We start from the raw sequence: 16,041 nt of genomic DNA on the forward strand, positions 1-16,041 counted from the left end.
AGAGGCAGGAGAGTCATGCTGCCCAGAAGGTTTGAGGAGTTCCACATGGAGAGCAAGTAAGACTGTTTTGTGTTGTAAAGTATAAAAAGGGGGAGATGTGGTGTAGCGGTCTAGTGGCGCCACACCCGGAGGGGACTAAATCGGATATCCGGCGGCGGCCATCTTAGTATCATTGGCACGCGGTTTCCGAAGGTGCAGACTGTCCGATCCGGCGCTCCCGATTAACTGTAGTTATAAGTACGTGGTTTGACAATAAACCTTATTCCAACCTTACCTGTGTCCGAGTGTCAGTGGTAGGCCACAGTGCAGACCCAGAACATTACAGGCACCAGGCTAGATGGCCACACGTTAGTGTAGCTCTGCCCAGCTGATCCTCCATCCAACCATTATCCGCACCAAACCAACGCAGCACCTTCACCAAAACGATTGCCCTGCAAGATGCAGCATCCCTGTTCCCTGTGGGGGCCCTGTAGATCGCTGGGGGCCTCGGAGGTGACCGCTTTATGCGAAAGCAAAATCCTACCGCCCGATGTCCGAAGCTGAAGCGGCTCGCTGGGGTAGCTGCATGTAGGCAAGGAGAGGGCTGCCAGATTGGGACTGCAGCGGCGGCCTGGATGTGGTTCCTCAAGACCGGTGGGAGGCGTGCACGCCTGTCTGCCTCTGTGGTGCTCTCTGACCACACCCAATCTGCCTAGGCGCCTTCGAAACCCCTCCTCCTACACTCAACACCTGTTCCCTTTCTTTCACCTATCTCTCTTCAGGCCACACCTACACCTATTTTACTTACCAACCAATCTGCAATCCCTCATTCACTAGGCATGATTCCACTCTTACGCAACACACAGACACATTTTAATTACCAATCAGGCCCTCTCCAACTTACCTCTGCTCTGCTACCATCTGTCACCTGGTGTCGAACCCGGGATTTGAACCCTGGCTGCAAGGCAAGAACTTACCCACTGGACTACACTGGTTTCCATATAAGTAGCCTATCAAATGGTCCTTTTGTCATGTTCATCCTTTTCATGTGCAATGGAAGCCCCAGGGAATGACACCAAGACCTATATGTTGCTTATAGTTACTACTGCAATGCTCTAGACCACCAAGGACCTATAGCTCAAAGGTAAGTCTTGTACCTTTGGTGGTGTCCACCCTCAGAGGCCAGGGTTCGAATTCTGCCAATGCTGTAAAGTTATCCCCAGGTGGTAAATTTTCAAACTGTGAATTTATTTTTATTTGATATGTTTATTTTTACTTGACAGCAGAAGAGAAAAGTGACCACTTTTTTTGGCACGTGTGTCCCAAAATTACAAATCTTTTCCCTCATGACCTTCCACCAACCACCCTATTTCTCAAGTAGGTGCAATAGGGACAAGGCCTCCTCTTTCTTTATCAATGTCTTCATTCTTTGTCTTTTAAATTTGGTGTATTGTAGAGTGCAATTGTTGTATTGGGGGTTATAACTGAGCACAAGAATGCGAGTAAGGTGCTACACTGATTGTAAAATAGGTTGGATGATGGTGATTTTTCATTTTTGGTATGAGCCACTCGCTCAAATGAGGGTTTTGGTGCCAGTGAGTTGGATAGTGTTAGACCTGACATCCTTGGCGTGGTTTCCCCTTACTTTCTAATCTCTACCTCCTATGTTGTTGATTCAATGCTGGATAATGTTTTGCTGGTTTAGATGCTTTGGGCACTTTGCCACTGCTGATCAGTGCCAAAGTGCAAGTGCTCCTAGTAGGTCCTGTACATATGTAAGGGACATGCTGAAGTAGTGGATTACTGCCAAATTCGTTTTTCACTGTAGCAAGGCTACCTTGCCCATAGGACAGAATGGAGGGGGGGGGTCCATGGGTACCTGCCTATCTTCCCCCAGGAACAAGATAGAGAATCCAAACTTGGTTTCTCCGGACTCAGAAATTCATAATACAACTTTTAGCCTGGGTGGTTTTTGAATGTGGTGTCTGAAAATAGCGCTTTTAGAAAGTGGCTAATTTCTTGTCCAGTCTGTCTGTGGGCCTGCCTGGGTGTGCGAGTTAGAGGGATTGTGACAGGGTCTGGGAAAGCTCCAGCAGTGGGATGATAGCTGGCTGCCCCTGGAGGTTAGGGGAGGAGTGGTGCTAGGCTGTACCCTGCCTTTACGATACTGGCTCCCCTGTCTGCTGGATGACGGATGTCCCTGCCTCCCTGCTTCAAAGAGAAAGATTCCCCAGGACCGAGAGACTCCCACCGCCAGAGCCTGGACAAGGGCGACCCGTGCTTAAATCACAAAACCTCAAAGGCATCAAACACAATTTTCTGTATAAAGGAAAGACCCGTGTACTTTAGAATCAGACTACTTCTGACCGAAGAGGAGACGCCCTGCTGAAGAGGACACCGTAAGAAGACCCCAGGAACAGTGCTGCCATTGCTGTGTGTCTGGAAGCTGACCTGCTGTCTTGTCTTGTCCTGCCTAAGAGGGACTGTTGGGACTGTGCTGTGTGCTTTGTCCCCCTCCTGCCAAGAAGAACTCTCCAAGGGCTAGAAGAAGAGCTAGCCTCCTGGCCCCAGAGTCCAGGGACAAAGAAACTCTGCCGTGGTCATCGCCTTCCCCCCTTCTTGCTGTGTGCGGGGGAATGACTTGTTGGTGACTTGAATTGCCGAGTGAGAGAGGGTGCTGCGGGAGCTTGTGGGCTCTTATCCTCTCTCCCCAAGCTCGAACTTCAGACAGCATCGCCAGAGCTCAGGAGGCCTCCCTCCTTCCACTAAACGGGAGCGCCGTGGGCCCCTGACTTTGCCCGAGAAAACTCGGCGTCCCCCGGGGCGCCCAACATCGAGATCTATGAGGCACCGGGAGCTGAGGTGAAGAGGGGAGGCTCGCCCCCAGACGCCGCCCTGGGATTGGACAGCGGGCTCTGACCTCACGGCTGGGATTCCCTGGAGCCGCGCTGTGATTGGCTGGCAGCCCGCCGCGTCACCGGAAAGCCGCGAAGGGATTGGCTGGCGGCCCGCCGCGTCATCGGCAAGCCGCGCAGGGATTGGCTGGCAGCTCGTACCTCACCCCGAGAAGGAGCGTGGATTGCCCCAGCGAGCGAGGAGGAATACCGGTCCCCCGAGACCCAGGAGCCGAGCAGCCTGCAGCTTCCCCCCCCAGGTAACGCTCGAATGTGGGACAAGTGCGAGCGCGTCCACCTGGGGGGAGAGGGAGGCCCAGCGTGTGTGCCTCGCCCGCGTCAGCAGGCGAGGGAATCCTCTATTGCCAAGCCCCTCCCCGCACCATCGTACTGGCACCAGAGTGTCCCCATAAAGAGAGGGGCAGTCCCTTTTAACCACAGACTGCTCGGGGTGCATTCTGAGGTGCCCAATCTTTCGCAACAGACTCGTTTTTACATTTAAGAACACTTTCCATAAGAAGAGTACTTTTGTTTCAACAAGCCTATTTTTATGTTAGTTTATGTCCGTTTTAAGTCTGCCTAACAGTATATAAAAATATTATTTTTATATCAGACCTGTGTGGTGTCCGTTTGTGGTATTCATTGTCATTACTGAAGGTGTTGGTGCAAATACTTTACACACTGCCCTGGAGATAAGCCTGTCTGCTCTGCCAAGCTACCAAGGGGGTGAGCAGGGATTATCTTTTGACATACATCCACCTTGCCTTGACTAGAGGAGAGGGTCCCTAGTTGGTCAGAGCCCGTGGCCCTGCCAAGTATGGACCCCCAATTCTAACATTGGTGGCAGCGGTGGGATGAGGACGTGTGTTTGCGCCTGACCTACAGTGATTGGTGAGCACCACTAATTTAGTGCAGACCTACATAACCACATACCGAATCATTGGCTCCTGGTTCTATTTTTGAATTTCCGTGAAGCACCATGTCACCGCCCAGTGAAAAGGCGCCAAGTGAGAAGGAAACCAGTACAAAGGGAGAAGTTGATTTTGACATTGGGGATCTGTATTCCTATCACAAGGATGCTCTGAGGAAGTACTGCAGAGACTTTGGGTGCTCCGTTAAAAGCGGCTCTAGAAAGGACGAGCTGCAGGAAGCCTTAAAGGTCTGGTGGGAGACCAAGGAGGCCGCAGGGACAGGTGGTGCAGAGACGGAGAATCCACCAGGGAATGGCTTTGGAGCAAATGATCTGCCAATAGGCGGACCAGCCCCAAGGGCTGGCAGCACCCATTCCAGCCGGGGTCTCTCCCCGGAGGAAATTCAAGAGAACCAGAGAGCGCGGGAACATGAGCTAGAAGTCCTGAGGCTCAAGGCCCAGATGGAAGAAAAGAAGTTACTTCTGGCCCATGAGGTGAGCATGAGAGAACTGGAACTAAAAGCTAAGCAGTGGGGGTCCGGTTCAAATGGTGGCAGCGTACAGCCAGTGCAGGGGCCAAGGGTATACCTCCCCAAGGATATAGTAAAGAATTTTCAGAGGGGGGGAGGATATCTATGCGTGGTTCACAGCCTATGAGATTGCTCTTAAGATGGGTAAGGTGCCTATGGAGGATTGGGGGGCGGGCCTGTGGAAGCATTTTGAGGCTTCTGGGAGGGATGTCCTCTCACCCTTAGAATTGGCAGGCAAGATGACCTATCCCCATATGAAGGAGGCCCTATGCCTTAGGTATGGGCTTACCCCAGAGCAGTATAGACAGAAGTTTAGGAACTTTAAAAAGTTAGAGTCCAGTACATGGGTGGAGTGTGTGAATCTGTATACGCGTGCATTGGAAGGTTGGATAAAGGGCAGCAAGGTAACTGATTATGAGGGGTTGTTCCATTTAATTAGTTGGGAGCACTTGAGCAGTCTATGTGTTCCAGAGCTGCCCCAGCATCTTTTGGATAGTAAGTTAACTGATCCCAGGGAGCTTGCTAAGGAGGCAGACCGCTGGACCAGCACCAGGGTCCACAAGGGGATTGTGGGTACCACAGTCAAGGTTGGACAGGGTCCCCAGCAGAAGAGTGGGGGGGACACAGGTAACAAGAAGGAGTTCCCTAAAGGGCCCCAAAACAGTTCAGCTGCAAAGGAGTCCCCAGCCCCCCAGTCCCGGGCACCCGCACCCCCTAAGGGTGGGCGTACCTTTCAAGGCCCCATTAGGTGTTACAACTGTAATGGGAATGGTCACATTGCCCTGAGGTGCCCCCAGAAAGCCCCCGCACCCACAGTCGCTCCCAAACCTAGTTTGGTGAGTGTAAACTTGGGGGAGGAGTTAATACCTAGTGGGAAGGAGGAGCTGGCAGTGATGACCCTGGTCTCTTTAGGAGACCGAGAGATGGACCAGGAAACCGAACTGCCTGACAACACTAAAAAGTACCAGCAGTGGGTGACCATCAACGGTAGGGAGGTGGAGGCCCTCAGGGACACAGGAGCTAGTGTGACATCTGTCAGGTGTCAGTGGGTCCCTGAGGAGCAGGTTATCCCAGATGTGCTTCGCCCGGTGGTGGCCGCTGACAACTCGGTGCGCCTTTGTAAAATGGCGCAGGTTCCCTTTGAGTGGGGGGGTCTCAGGCCCCTTGCGAGTTGTAGTGAGGCCCGCCATGCCGGTGGACTGTCTGTTAGGCAACGACCTGGAGAGTTCCCCCTGGAAGGAGGTGGAACGCAAGAGACATCTGGAGATGGTAGGGTGTCCTGAGTGGGCCTGTGTGACCACTCGGGCCATGACCGCCGGTGGGGGTGGTCAAGCGGACTTGGAGCCGGAAAGAGAGGCCCAGGTACCCGCCCAGAGGAAGTAGGGAAGGGGGCGTGGGAAACCCGCCCCAGCCGTTCCCCCGGTCCAGGAGGAAGCAGACCCGGAGGGGGATGCCCTGGTACCTACAGGGGAACAGGTAGCCGAACTGGGAGACTTGCCTGAGCTGACCCATTGGCAGCAAGAAGGGGGTCCCTCCAGGGAGGTGTTCTGCAAGGCGCAGAAAGAGTGCCCTTCTCTTATTGGTATGCGGCAACAGGCTGCAGATCAGGCGGGTGGCGGAGAGTCGAAACACCATCTCATCTATTGGGAGGATGGGTTGTTGTATAGTGAGCCCAAGGTCATTGAGCCCGGTGCCACCCATGTGCTGGTGGTGCCCGAGCGCTTCAGGACCTTCCTACTGGGTCTGGCCCATGACGTACCACTCGCAGGACATCTGGGACAGGACAAGACCTTCCAGCGGCTTGTCACCCATTTCTACTGGCCCAGATGAAGAAGGACGTGGGAACTTTTTGTAGGACTTGTCAGACTTGCCAGGTCAGTGGCAAAAGTGGAGGAAAGTGCAAGGCACCCCTCCAACCCTTACCTGTGGTCAGCACCCCTTTTGAACGGGTGGGCATAGACATTGTGGGGCCGCTGGAACCCAAGACAGCCCTAGGCAACAGGTTCATCCTGGTCTTGGTGGACCATGCAACCCGGTACCCGGAAGCTGTCCCTCTCCGGACAATCACAGCCCCTGTGGTGGGCCGTGCATTGATGGGGATCTTCTCCCGTGTGGGATTCCCCAGGGAGGTGGTATCTGACAGGGGGACCAACTTCATCTCTAAGTACATGAAGTCTTTGTGGGAAGAGTGTGGGGTAACTTATAAGTTCACCACTCCTTACCACCCTCAAGGGAATGGTCTGTTGGAGAGATTCAACCGGACCCTCAAAGGCATGATAATGGGCCTCACCGAGCCCATGAGGCGGAAGTGGGACGTCTTCCTACCCTGCCTGTTGTTTGCCTACAGAGAGGTGCCCCAGAAGTCTTTAGGGTTCAGTCCCTTTGAGCTTCTGTACGGTCACCCGGTGAGAGGACCTCTGAGTCTGATGAAGGAGGGTTGGGAGAAATCCCACGGTAAGATCCCTCAGGACGTGTTCAGCTATGTGCTGGCCATCCGCAATCAGACCCAACGCTTCAGGAAACTTGCTCAAGCAAACCTAGAAGCCAGCCAGGATGAAATGAAAAGATGGTACGACCAGAATGCCACTCTGGTCGAATTTCAACCTGGGCAGAAGGTGTGGGTGATGGCGCCGGTGGAGCCTTGTGCGCTCCAGGATAAGTGGACTGGGCCGTATGAGGTGGTGGAGCGCAAGAGCGATGTAACCTACCTGGTTAACTTTCAGTCTCCCAGGAACCCTTTGAGGGTCCTGCATGTGAACCGCCTCAAACCTCACTTCAAGAGGTCGGATGTCACCATGCTCCTGGCTACGGATGAGGGGATGGAGGAAGAGAGTGATCCTCTTCCTGATCTCCTAGCAGCCAAGGAGCAGGATGGGTCAGTGGATGGAGTGGTTCTCTCGCCCACCCTGACCCCAGAGCAGCAGGGAGAGTGTCGCCAGGTGTTGGGACAGTTTGCATCCCTGTTTTCCCTGACCCCAGGAGTCACCAATTGGTGCGTCCATGATGTGGACACTCGAGATAGTCCCCCGGTGAAACAGAAGTTTTACAGGGTGGCTGACAAGGTCAGGGCCAGCATCAAGGAAGAAGTTGCCAATATGTTGGCGCTAGGGGTGATTGAGCCATCCAGCAGCCCTTGGGCTAGTCCGGTGGTCTTAGTACCCAAGGCTGCTGCGCCCGGTGCCACCCCAGAACTCAGGTTTTGTGTGGACTACCGCGGGCTCAATGCGGTCACCAAGACTGACGCCTACCCCATCCCCCGAGCTGATGAGCTGGTGGACCGGTTGGGGGCTGCCAAGTATCTCAGTACATTTGATTTGACTTCTGGGTACTGGCAGATTGCCTTAACTGAGGGGGCCAAGGAGAGGTCGGCGTTTTCAACACCCGAGGGGCACTTCCAGTTCAGAGTCATGCCCTTTGGTTTGAAGAACGCCCCTGCCACCTTCCAGCGGTTGGTCAACCGGGTACTGGCCGGGCTTGAGCAATTCAGCACCGCCTATCTGGATGACATTGCTGTGTTCAGCTCCCTTTGGGAGGAACACCTGCAACACCTATGGGAAGTGTTGAAAGCTCTGCAGAGTGCAGGCCTCACTATCAAGGCCAGTAAGTGCCAGATAGGGCAGGGATCTGTGGTGTACTTGGGACACCAGGTAGGGAGCGGCCAGGTGGCGCCCCTACAGGCAAAGATTGATACCATTCTGGATTGGGAGCCCCCCAAGACCCAGACAGAGGTGAGAGCCTTCTTGGGACTCACCGGGTATTACCGGAGGTTTGTCAAAGGGTATGGCACCATTGTGGCCCCCTTGACAGGGCTGACTTCCAACAAACAGCCCAAAAAGGTGATCTGGACTGATGCCTGATTTCTCCAAGGAATTTGTGGTGCAGACAGACGCTTTAGAGCATGGGGTGGGAGCAGTGCTCTCCCAGCTGAATGAAGAGGGTTGGGACCAACCAGTGGTCTTCATCAGTAGGAGACTACTCCCCCGGGAGCAGAAGTGGAGCGCAATTGAAAGGGAAGCTTTTGCTGTGGTCTGGGCACTGAAGAAACTAAGGCCCTATCTATTTGGGACTCACTTCCGGGTTCAGACAGACCACAGGCCTCTCAGATGGTTGATGCAGATGAGGGGGGAGAACTCGAAACTGTTGGGTGGTCAATCTCCCTACAGGGGATGGACTTTACGGTAGAACACCGCCCTGGCACAGAACACGCCAATGCTGACGGTCTGTCCAGATTTTTCCGCCTTAGCGATGAGAACTCCCAAGGGGTTGGGTAGTTCCCCTCACTTTCAGCTGGAGGGGACACATGTTAGACCTGGCATCATTGGCGTGGTTTCCCCTGACCTTCTAATCTCTACCTCCTATGTTGTTGATTCAATGCTGGATAATGTTTTGCTGGTTTAGATGCTTTGGGCACTTTGCCACTGCTGATCAGTGCCAAAGTGCAAGTGCTCCTAGTAGGGCCTGTACAGATGTAAGGGACATGCTGCAGTAGTGGATTACTGCCAAATTCATTTTTCACTGTAGCAAGGCTACCTTGCCCATAGGACAGAATGGAGGGGGGTGAGGCCCATGGGGACCTGCCTATCTTCCACCAGGAACAAGATAGAGAATCCAAACTTGGTTTCTCCGGACTCAGAAATTCATAATACAACTTTTAGCCTGGGTGGTTTTTGAATGTGGTGTCTGAAAATAGCACTTTTAGAAAGTGGCTAATTTCTTGTCCAGTCTGTCTGTGGGCCTGCCTGGGTGTGCGAGTTAGAGGGAGTGTGACAGGGTCTGGGAAAGCTCCAGCAGTGGGATGATAGCTGGCTGCCCCTGGAGGTTAGGGGAGAAGTGGTGCTAGGCTGTACCCTGCCTTTACGATACCGGCTCCCCTGTCTGCTGGATGACGGATGTCCCTGCCTCCCTGCTTCAAAGAGAAAGATTCCCCAGGACCGAGAGACTCCCACCGCCAGAGCCTGGACAAGGGCGACCCGTGCTTGAATCACAAAACCTCAAAGGCATCAAAGACAATTTTCTGTATAAAGGAAAGACCCGTGTACTTTAGAATCAGACTGCTTCTGACCGAAGAGGAGACGCCCTGCTGAAGAGGACACCGTAAGAAGACCCCAGGAACAGTGCTGCCATTGCTGTGTGTCTGGAAGCTGACCTGCTGTCTTGTCTTGTCCTGCCTAAGAGAGACCGTTGGGACTGTGCTGTGCTCTTTGTCCCCCTCCTGCCAAGAAGAACTCTCCAAGGGCTAGAAGAAGAGCTAGCCTCCTGGCCCCAGAGTCCAGGGACAAAGAAACTCTGCCGTGGTCATCGCCTCCCCCCCCCCCCTTCTTGCTGTGTGCGGGGGAATGACTTGTTGGTGACTTGAATTTTTGAGGGAGAGAGGGTGCTGCGGGAGCTCGTGGGCTCGTATCCTCTCTCCCCAAGCTCGAACTTCAGACAGCATTGCCAGAGCTCAGGAGGCCTCCCTCCTGCCACTAAACGGGAGCGCCGTGGGCCCCTGACTCTGCCCGAGAAAACTCGGCGTCCCCCGGGGCTCCCAACATCGAGATCTACGAGGCACCGGGAGCCGAGGAGAAGAGGGGAGGCTCGCCCCCAGATGCCGCGCTGGGATTGGACAGCGGGCTCTGACCTCACGGCTGGGATTCCCAGGAGCCGCACTGTGATTGGCTGGCGGCCCGCCGCGTCACCGGAAAGCCGCGAAGGGATTGGCTGGCGGCCCGCCGCGTCATCGGCAAGCCGGGCAGGGATTGGCTGGCAGCTCCTACCTCACCCCGAGAAGGAGCGTGGATTGCCCCAGCAAGCGAGGAGGAATACCGGTCCCCCGAGACCCGGGAGCCGAGCAGCCTGCAGCTTTCCCCCCCCCAGGTAACGCTCGAGTGTGGGACAAGTGCGAGCGCGTCCACCTGGGGGGAGAGGGAGGCCCAGCGTGTGTGCCTCGCCCGCGTCAGCCGGCGAGGGAATCCTCTATTGCCAAGCCCCTCCCCGCACTCTCGTACTGGCACCAGAGTGTCTCCATAAAGAGAGGGGCCGTCCCTTTTAACCACAGACTGCTCGGGGTGCATTCTGAGGTGCCCAATCTTTCGCAACAGACTCGTTTTTACGTTTAAGAACACTTTCCATAAGAAGAGTACTTTAGTTTCAACAAGCCCATTTTTATGTTGGTTTATGTCCGTTTTAAGTCTGCCTAACAGTATATAAAAATATTATTTTTATATCAGACCTGTGTGGTGTCCGTTTGTGGTATTCATTGTCATTACTGAAGGTGTTGGTGCAAATACTTTACACACTGCCCTGGAGATAAGCCTGTCTGCTCTGCCAAGCTACCAAGGGGGTGAGCAGGGATTATCTTTTGACCTACATCCACCTTGCCTTGACTAGAGGAGAGGGTCCCTAGTTGGTCAGAGCCTGTGGCCCTGCCAAGTATGGACCCCCAATTCTAACAGATAGGAATAAAGGTCAAGTATAAGCTCTGGCTAATGAAATGATGGGTCAAGTTTGAGGCAAGCTAGAGTCCATTTAGTAGGTGTAATAAGAAGCTCGATAAATTGTTTTCTTTAAGAGGCAGACAAAGACCGAGTCAAAGCTTTGCTCTAGTAGGTCTGCATCATGGCCTGCTGCAGGATTTGAAAGAATGAACCTCCACAGCAGTGCGCTGCGCCGGGCTGGGCTGGGCCTGCCGTGGCACTGGGGATTTAATCACCCGCCTCCTTCCTTTGAAGAATGCTGACGAACGCCCACGACGTCCTTGTTCTGTATAAGCGATGAAGTACGTGAAGAAAAAGCAGAGGAGAAGTCGCCGCAAGACCTCCGCTGAGACAGACGAGGAGGAGCAGTAGCTGCACAAGTGGTGATGAGCTATGTTTTTGTTGGCTCTCTGTAATGTGGGACATGCTTTGGCACTATGTTATATTATTGTTCCTTGTCCCAACTGCACACTCTGCCCGGACTCATGATTGGTGGCATATGACTTTTCACAGCGGGCTTTCGCAATGGGGCAGATTGTTTTGGAGCAAATGCTTATGATGTATCAGATTCCAATGTGTGTTTTTATTTCCCCCTGGCATGCACTTTCTGGCGGAATGGAGACAAACTGTATCTCCTGGTTTACTATACCACATGTGAGTGGTGTCTTGAACTCACGCTCAGTCGTTTATGACCCCTCATAGCAGATTTATTGCAGTGGTACTGGTCCTCCTGAGTCAAGTGATTTTGATGCAATGTCTTAATCTAAATGTTCCTTTATCCTGCATAAGCGATTGGACCTGGTCAGCCACCTCCTACTCTGTGGAAGGCTAGTAGCTCTCTGGTGTTCCCCACATGGGAGTTCCCAACATGTTCTGCAATATTTGTTTTGTGTGTTGTGAATTGTTTATTCAGGGAAGGGATGGCTTTGGCATGTTGGGGCTGCTAAAGTGGGTGGGGGTTGGGGTGGAGAAAGGGGGGCAATGGATGGCACTTAGACCTCACGTTCACTTTAATCCCAGGCAACATACTGCTGTAGACCGTCATAACACTGCGGTGCATGTCTCCATGACTACAGGTACTGGTGGCAATATAAAGTTCCTTACATGGAAAGTGAAAAGGCCTAAAGACTCCCAAGAAAATCAGATCCGTACTGGCCTACCTGGGCAGGCTTAAAGTACAGGTAGCATTCCTGCAGGAAACGCATCTTACCCAACTCTCTGAGAAAACTGTGGGCACACGGTGGGCTAGTGTTAGGATTGCATCCTCTTACTCCAGTGGGGTGCTAATACTTGTCAAAAAAGTGGTCCCCTTTACGGTTCTCAGCTCAGAGATGGATGATCAGGGTAGATTGGCTCTTGTGCATGGAAAGCTTGGAGGTGCGAGAGTTCTGCTGGTCAATGTGTATGGGCCGAATGCGGATGATCACTCCTTCGCTGACGTGTGGTGCAGTATATCTAAGTTTCCTTCTTCTGAATTTCTCTTGGGGGCGACTTCAACACTTGTCTACATGTAACTACAGATAGAGCAGGAAGCTGGGCCCCAAGACACAGGTTGGCAACAGACACTTTACTTGGACTTTTAGAGGCCGGAAACCTACATGACATCTGGCGGATGCGGCACCCTGGGGCAAGGGAAAGCACCTTTATATCCACTGTGCATGGCATGTGGTCTCGTTTGGACTACTGGCTCCTCCTTGAAGTCGCATGTACTTGGGCGGCGGATGTCCCCCATTTGTCGAAGACACTGTTGGATCACTCCCTGGTGCTGCTCGAAATGTGGGTCCCAGAGTGTGCTCGACTCTCGTTCTCATGGCGATTGCAACAGACTTCATTGACGGATCAGGTTTTCAGGTGCACAGTAGGCGAGGCAATTGGAAAGTTCTATTTGGAAAAAGAAGGCCCGATGGATAGAGCAGGTGATTTATGGGAAGCCTTCCTCTAGTCAGGGCAAGGGACTTACTCCTAAAAATAACCGCTGCTCACCCTCTAGGTAGTGTGGCGCGAGCAGACAAGGCTCAACTTCAGGGCGTTAGTTAGTTAAGCATTTATGATCAGACACAGCAATCAATGACCCACCACAAATGGACACCAGGAATAGTTATGTATAAAAATAGGTATGCTTTGTGTAAAAATATGTTTCTATGCAGGTTTAAATTACAAGACCATAATAACGATTTTAAAATGAGGCCACAGTACTTTGGTAAAAAAGAGTTCTTTCAGAGTTCTTAAAACAAATGCTTATTTGCGGGTCCTGTTCGCTTCGCGCTGGCTGTGCGACCCGTTCTTGCTTTTAAAAGAAATGAGCTCCCCAACTTTGTGGACCCCGCCTTCCGGTGCGTACCAAGATTTGGTATGCGTCGTATAGTACCTTTGGGGAGGGCGTCCGTTGTGTACAGATGCGGCCACCGGGGAAGGCGTGCACGGGACGAGGTCGGCGGCTCTCTGCTTGCAAACTGGCTTGTTCGGGGGTCTCGGGGTGCGAGGCGTGTGAGCGGGACTGCGGGGAGAGGTGCGGACGATCTGGGGCTGTCAGCGTTTGTGAGGCGAGGCGTCTGATAGAGACGTGCAGGGCTTACTTCTTCAGTACGCGCTGGGGTTGAGACGTACCTTCGGGTCTGATAGGGACGTGCGAGGCGTACTACTTCAGTACGTGTTGGGGTGTGACGTACCTTCGGGTCTGATAGGGACGTGCGAGGGATATTTCTTCAGTACGCCTTTGGGGTGATACGTACCTTCGGGTCTGCAGGGGCGTGGTGCTTCAAGGCAGGCAGGCGCGGCACAGGACCTCTAGTACGGACCGTACTGGAGGCTCTTCAGTGTGCGGCACGGCCCTTCAGATGCAGGAGGGCGGAGCGGGGCGGCTGGGTACGTCTCAAATGTACGGGCCGTCCGGGGCTTCAGTGTGCGCTCAGATCTGATTCCGGCGGGAGGGGTGAGGTGCGCACAGCGCGCTCCAAAGCAGGCGAGGTGACAGGGGGCCGGTGGCCCAGCGAAGCGTAGGTAGAGCGGCTCAAACTCGAGTGGGGCTCTCACAAGGCAGGGGCGGCCAGGCACCAATATCACGGCCCAAGGAGGGGACGAGGCGTACCAGAGATCACGGCTTCGGCGAGGGGGGAAACACAGCAGCCCAGCAGCAGGCGGGCGAAGGCAGGACGAGCCCAATGGTCCTTGGGCTCAGATCAGGGGCAAGCTCGCTTCCAAGCCCTTGGAGGTCATTTTTCTTTGAAGCACAAGTCTTTAGAAAGTCGCAAGTCTTTTGAAAAGGGTTTCTTCTCCTTTGGCAGCAAGGCAACCACTGCAGTCCAGTCCCCAGGAGAGGGACAGTCTTCCTCCTTCAGCTTTCCCAGTTCCTTCTCCTCAGGCAGAGGTTTCTTCTTGGTTCAAAGCAGGATCTAATGTTTAGGAGGAGGGCTCCTACTTTTATACGCGAAATCCTTTGTTCTTGAAGGCCAGGGGGCCTGAGCCTGGTTCAGCCCAGGTTTGGAGCACTTTGTTTTGGAGACTCTTGCTGCTTCTTTCAGGGTGCAGGCAGGGACATCAGACTCTCCGCAGGAGGTGGAGCCAGTATTGTGGTGGCAGAGCACAGCCCTATTCAGAGTCAAGGGGCACTCCTCCCACCTATCCTGGTGTAATCTCTCTAGTCACCACCTGGCAGCCCAGACTGTCTCCTGGAATTCCCCAGCCCTGTCACTCACACAAACCAGACAGCAGATACACATCCTAGCAGAGGCGGGCTGAAATAGTTAGGCAAGCAAATACTAACTTTCTAAAAGTAGCATTTGCAAACACAGGATATTAAAATAAACTTTACTAAAAGAAGTATTTTATTATTCTGAGTTCAGGCATACTACACTTGACTTTCTACCATGCTCTCTGAGTCTGTTAGGATTATATAGTGTAATAATTCCAGCAGCCCATTCTGGCCTAAGGAGAGCAGGTAGCCTTACAATAGTGAAAAACGCAAATGGCTGTAATTCCCTATTAGGTCATGCCACACACATCAGGGCTTGTCCTACCTTATACTTACAATGCACTCTGCCCTTAGACCTACCATAGGGGTGACTAATATGAAGTTAAGGGAAGGTTTAGGGACTGGCAAGTAGGTGCACTTGCACAGTCAGCATGACAGTACCAGACTGCAGACCTTAGATACTTTTTAAAGGGCTGCTACTGTGGTTGGCACAACCAGTGCTGCAGGCCCACTAGCAGCATTTGTATTTACAAGCCCTGGCACTCCTGGTGCACTTTACTGGGGTCTGACAGTAAACCAAATAAGCCAAACATGGAATACAATCAATGTATACATTTTATAGTAGGGAGAGCATATGCACTTTAGCACTGGTCAGCAGTGGTAAAGTGCCCAGAATCATTATACCAACAAAAACAGGTCAGAGAGAATATTGGAGGAAGGCAAAAAAGTTCAGGGATGACCCTGCAGAGAGGGCCAAGTCCAACACAACCCCCTTGCAGCCAAAACGCAGGGTAGACCAATCACTACCGTGATGGGCTTCCCTGCTTAGGGCGATAGAACATGGACCTGGCCCGCAACAGCAGGGGCACTTTCCAGTTCTACGCCAATCTGCTTCCATTTCAAATCCTCTGTCCATACTCTCAGGGTCCGCCAATCCATGGGGAACCCTTCTCTTCACCTGTGGACACCACCTGTGCAGCACCTAACCTTAACTTGCTCACAGGTGTGTCCCAACCGACAGACATCAAGTCACAGTGGCCACTGACAGTAGTCAGGGACGAGACTCAGGCCTTATACCTCTCAGGGCTCTCAAACCTCTGTGGCGTTAGAGAGCATGGCAGTAGCCCCAGGTGCTTGGCACCCTTTGTCCACTCTCCCTCCTGTCAGGTCAGGTGTGACATCCTAACTGACCCACCAGCCCCAGGCCTGTACCCGGCGGCTGGACCAGAGACTGAGGTGGGCTCTCCCACACCCAGTCCTCCTCCTTGGGGCTCTGTACCCTGCTACCTGGAGTGGTACCCCCTTCCAGAATTGCCAGGGCACCTGTGGCAGGTGACCTGCACAATTCACCCACCAGTTTGTATTTGTATTTGTATTTAATTTATTTATAAAGCGCTAACAATCATCCTAGGTAGGATATCACGGCGCTGAGGTTTGGTGCTGAGGGGTACGGTGACCGCATTGGTTACTGATTATTCTGGTTTAGGGAAGAGTAGTGTCTTTAATTGTTTCCTAAATGATAAGAGACATTCTGTCAGTCTGAGATTGGGAGGTAGATCATTCCACTTGGTTGCAGCTAGAT

This window comes from Lissotriton vulgaris, chromosome 10 (assembly GCF_964263255.1).
Source record: "Lissotriton vulgaris chromosome 10, aLisVul1.2, whole genome shotgun sequence".
Lineage (NCBI taxonomy): Eukaryota > Metazoa > Chordata > Amphibia > Caudata > Salamandridae > Lissotriton > Lissotriton vulgaris.